The sequence below is a fragment of the Portunus trituberculatus genome, chromosome 50 (genome assembly GCF_017591435.1).
Source record: "Portunus trituberculatus isolate SZX2019 chromosome 50, ASM1759143v1, whole genome shotgun sequence".
Lineage (NCBI taxonomy): Eukaryota > Metazoa > Arthropoda > Malacostraca > Decapoda > Portunidae > Portunus > Portunus trituberculatus.
The window spans coordinates 832501-837500 of record NC_059304.1 but is presented as its reverse complement, the minus strand read 5'-3'; the positions used below and the strand labels follow the sequence as shown (position 1 = coordinate 837500).

The window sequence follows — 5000 nt, the reverse complement described above, 5'->3', positions numbered from 1 at the left end:
TTCGTTTTCTTTTTCTTTTTTTTTTTTTTTTTTTTTGGAATTCGGTTTTCTGTTTGCTTTCCTCTCCCTTTCCATCTCTTTGTCTCATTAATGTTTGCATCGTTTTCTCATTTTATATTGCTCGTCTCTTTTGCCCTTTTAAAATTTCAATATTTGACCTCCTTTGTTGTTGTCGTCTTATGCCCCTCCAGAGAGAGAGAGAGAGAGAGAGAGAGAGAGAGATAGAAATTTAATGTACTGACATGTAAACAGAAAAAAAATGAAAAAAACCCAGAGAAGTTAGAGTAATGAATGAATGAATAAATAGGATCATGAATAGATAACTAGGGAGGAAATAGACACACGCTTGAATAAACCAGTGAATGTTCTGAGTGGTGAATAGATGGATGAGTCAATTAATTTATTCACTAATTATTCACGTGACAGATCAACACTAACAATAGCAAATAGAAGGGTGAAAATGTGTGTTTCTGCAATATTCTGTCTGTAAGTGGTTGAAAAAAGAATAGTAGTAGTAGTAGTAGTAGTAGTAGTAGTAGTAGTAGTAGTAGTAATAGTGGTAGTAGTAACAGTAGCAATAGTAGTAGTTTAGTAGTGACAGTAGTAGTAGTAGTAGTAGTGACAGTAGTAGTAGTAGTAGTAGTAGTAGTAGTAGTAGTAGTAGTAGTAGTAGTAGTAGTAATAGCAGTGACAACAGCTAACTATCCTCCATTCAGTGAAACAAACAAACAAACAAACAAACGTCGAAACACACACACACCCACCCACCCACCCACCCACCACCACCACCACCACCACCACCACCACCACCACCACCACCACAAAAACCACAAAAACCACAAAACCGCCGCCGCCGATTGGAATTTCCTTATTCTGCATCTTTCCCTCACTCCACCACTCCTTCCTCTCCCCAAGCCCCTGCTCCTCTCATTCCCCCAATCCCCCCACCCCTTTGACCTTTCCCTCACCACAGCAAGGAGAGGAACTGAGGGGAAATAACACCACTGACCTTATTATTAAGTTGATTCATTGACACACCAAGAAGAGAAGAGAAGAAAGAGAAGAAGAAGAGCAGCAGGAGTAGTAGTAGTAGTAGTAGTAGTAGTAGTAGTAGTAGTAGTAGTAGTAACAGTACTAGAAGGCCAGGACAGGGATGTGAGGGGAGAAATAATCGTTTGGGTCCATATATTTACCTGTTCCCCTCAGTCTGTTGTCTCTCTCGAGTGGTTTTTATGAAAGAGCGATGAGGCGTGAGGGGAATTGGTGGACCCGTGTTTGTTCTCCCCTCTGTTTGTCAACTAGGAATGAGAGGACAGGCAGGGTGTAAGAGTGGGAGGGAGGGAGGGAGGAGGGAGGGGGAGAGGTGGAGTGAGGAAATGGAAGGAAGGAAGGGGAGAGGGAGAGGAAGAGGAAGTGAGTATAGTAATGCCACAAATGTGTGTGTATGTATGAGAGAGAGAGAGAGAGAGAGAGAGAGAGAGAGAGAGAGAGAGAGAGAGAGAGAGAGAGAGTATGTAGCTGACGGAAATATCTCTCTCTCTCTCTCTCTCTCTCTCTCTCTCTCTCTCTCTCTCTCTCTCTCTCTTAAGGTGAAGGGTAATATTAAAGAGATGAAAGAGGAGGAGACAAGATGATGGTGGAGAGAGAGAGAGAGAGAGAGAGAGAGAGAGAGAGAGTGAGTGAGTGTGAGTGTGTGTGTGTGTGTGTGTGTGTGTGTGTGTGTGTGTGTGTGTGTGTGTGTGTGTGTGTGTGTGTGTGTGTGTGATTATCCTACATTAAGTCACCCTGTAGACTAGATTTGGAAATTCTTCTCTCGTGTCTTTGTTAATGCGCGTCGTTAATCGTTCCTCCTCCTCCTCCTCCTCCCTCCTCCTCCTCCTCCTCCTCCTCCTCCTCCTCCTCCTCCTCCTCCTCCTCCTCCTCCTCCTCTATAAAGGCGCGAGAGGTGTAACAGACGGCTTCAGAAATAGCCTGAGGTTAGTTATAGAAGTGTAATCAAATAAAAAGAACATAACATTTAGTAGGAATTAAAATTTTTCCCCCTCTCAGTAGAAAATAAATAATACACCTTTTTTTTTATATTCCACTGTTTAATGATATTTGTTTCTCTCTTTTATTTATTTATTTTTTTCCCACAGAAATTAATTAATAGTCCTGCGATATTAGTAGTAACACAGTGATGGAAAGAATGTACGGTTTGGTCTCCCCTATCGAGGCATTTGGGAAAGATTAACGTGCATCACCACCCGCCTGTGAACACTCCTCCTCCTCCTCCTCCTCCTCCTCCTCCTCCTCCTCCTCCTCCTCCTCCTCCTCCTCCTCCTCCTCTATTACCGCGCGCAGGAGAGAGTGAAGAGTGAAGGAAGCTTATGATAATAGGAATGATAAATTATTCGTCCTTGTATTTCTGATAGAGAGAGAGAGAGAGAGAGAGAGAGAGAGAGAGAGAGAGATACTGATAATTGTCCTTTTCTCTATTTTTCTTTGTATATTTATATCTTGTCCGTCTCTCTCTCTCTCTCTCTCTCTCTCTCTCTCTCTCTCTCTCTCTCTCTCTCTCTCTCTCTCTCTCTCTCTCTCTCTCTCTCTCTCTCTCTACACACACACACACACACACACAAACTGTCATGGTGCTTAAGCTTCTGTTACATTTAGTGAACTATTTCGGAACCACCACCATTGCCTCCCTCTCCCTCTCCCTCTCCCTCTCGCCAGTACGAAGAGAAAGGCTAGGTGATCGACGGCTCTCCCTCACTAACTCTCCCACTGGTTGGAGTAAAATAGAGTGAAGGAGAGGTTGGTTTATTTCTCTCTCTCTCTCTCTCTCTCTCTCTCTCTCTCTCTCTCTCTCTCTCTCTCTCTCTCTCTCTCTCTCTCTCGTGTGGATGTGTGAAATGGAAGCGACGTAAATTAATTAGAAAAGTAATTTTTTTTTTTTGTTTCAATGTGAGGAAAGTCTTACCTTGATTTTGTCCTATTTGCAGAGGAAATCGAGCACTAACAAGCAAAGGTAGGTCTCTCTCTCTCTCTCTCTCTCTCTCTCTCTCTCTCTCTCTCTCTCTCTCTCTCTCTCTCTCTCTCTCTCTCTCTCTCTCTCTCTCTCTCTCTCTCTCTCTCTCTCTCTCTCTCTCTCTCTCTCTCTCTCTCTCTCGCCGTGTCGTCCCCACATCCAGAAATATCAAGGAGAGAGAACAGTGTTGCTAAATGATCTCTCAAATCTTGCCTTATTTACCTCTCTCTCTCTCTCTCTCTCTCTCTCTCTCTCTCTCTCTCTCTCTCTCTCTCTCTCTCTCTCTCTCTCTCTCTCTCTCTCTCTCTCTCTCTCTCTCTCACACACACACACACACACACACACACACACACACACACACACACACACACACACACACACACACACACACACACACACCACGTAGTGTAGCGGTTAGCACGCTCGACTTAATCAAGAGGGCCGGGTTCGTGTCCCGGGGCGGCGAGGCAAATGGGCAAGCCTCTTAATGTGTGGCCTTGTTCACCTAGCAGTAAATAGGTACGGGATGTAACTCGAGGGGTTGTGGCCTCGCTTTCCCGGTGTGTGGAGTGTGTTGTGGTCTCAGTCCTACCCGAAGATCGGTCTATGAGCTCTGAACTCGCTCTGTAATGGGGAAGACTGGCTGGGTGACCAGTAGGCGACCGAGGTGAATTACACACACACACACACACACACACACACACACACACACACACACACACACACACACACACACACACACACACACACACACACACCTCCCTGACCTTACTAATTTTTTCTCCTCCTCCTCCTCCTCCTCCTCCTCCTCCTCCTCCTCCTCCTCCTCCTCCTCCTCCTCCTCCTCCTCCTCCTCCTCCTCCTCCTCCTCCTCCTACTACTACTACTACTACTACTACTACTACTACTACTACTACTACTACTACTACTACTACTACTTTTAAACATTTGAGTCACCGGAATATACTAAACAAGTCAGTGGTCGTCGAGTTATCCTTCCCGCATTATAACATTGCGGCAGAGTTTTCAATGCGATTATCCTTTCTTCACGCTTGTATTACTTTTTATCATGAATATTCTTGTTTCTCGTCAGTTTTTATTGCATTTATTTATTTTTTTGCATCATTGGTTTGTCGTCTCGGGAAAAAAAAACCAAGAGAATCATCATCTTTCAAATTTTTTCCGTGGTACAGTGGAACCATGCGTGCTTTGGGGTCCGAGGGGTCTCCAAGCGCACGGGTTCGAATCCTGTCCACGGTCCGAGTGTAGGTTGGGCTTCCTCACCCAAGAAAAGTATCCCCTTTAGCCCAGAAATTCCCGTGAAAAGCTCACATACTAAAAAGACAGGAAGAAAAAAAAAAAAAAAAAAAACTGGCTATCAATTGTGCGACGAAATGCAGAGTTTGAATGTGTACACGATTTTGAGATACGAAAAAAAACTATAACTATATTTTCATGCTTTTCATTGCTGTTTTTATTCACTGACGTTGTATTATTCACATTTTTATTCTTCAACTTTACTTCTCTCTCTCTCTCTCTCTCTCTCTCTCTCTCTCTCTCTCTCTCTCTCTCTCTCTCTCTCTCTCTCTCTCTCTCTCTCTCTCTCTCTCTCTCTCTCTCTCTCTCTCTCAGTACGTGTTTGGAAAGAAAAAAACTAATAAAGAAATGTTTTGTGAAGTGGTTCTGAGAGAGAGAGAGAGAGAGAGAGAGAGAGAGAGAGAGAGAGAGAGAGACAGACAGACAGACAGACAGACAGACAAACAAAAGAGGCTAAGATGAAATGGGAGAGGGACGGAGGATGGAAAGAGAGAGAGAGAGAGAGAGAGAGAGAGAGAGAGAGAGAGAGAGAGAGAGAGAGAGAGAGTGTGAGAGGAACAGGTGTCTTCTCAGCGGTGTTTATCGTGGCCAAGATGACAGCAATGTCCACATGCTCTCACCTCTCCCTCCTCTCCTTCCACCTCTTCCTACTCCTCCTCCTCCTCTTCCTTAT

At 44.3% G+C, this 5000-nt stretch overlaps 2 protein-coding genes across 8 annotated transcripts in view; one reads left to right on the top strand and one right to left on the bottom strand.

Annotated features, from left to right (window-relative positions):
* LOC123500172 overlaps window positions 1-5000 on the top strand; it is a 142495-nt gene that overhangs the window by 30635 nt on the left and 106860 nt on the right. Inside the window, exon 1 of one of the 4 annotated variants that reach the window (XR_006673202.1) lies at window positions 2982-3010. The exons of the other annotated variants lie outside the window; for them this stretch is intronic. The gene's annotated coding sequence lies outside the window, so the exon portion shown is untranslated. Of the gene's footprint in view, window positions 1-2981; window positions 3011-5000 lie in introns of those variants that run through there. 4 annotated transcript variants of the gene reach the window in all.
* The window catches only part of LOC123500171 (gamma-aminobutyric acid receptor subunit alpha-6-like), a 199746-nt gene that overhangs the window by 133985 nt on the left and 60761 nt on the right, over window positions 1-5000 (bottom strand). The window lies entirely within an intron of this gene.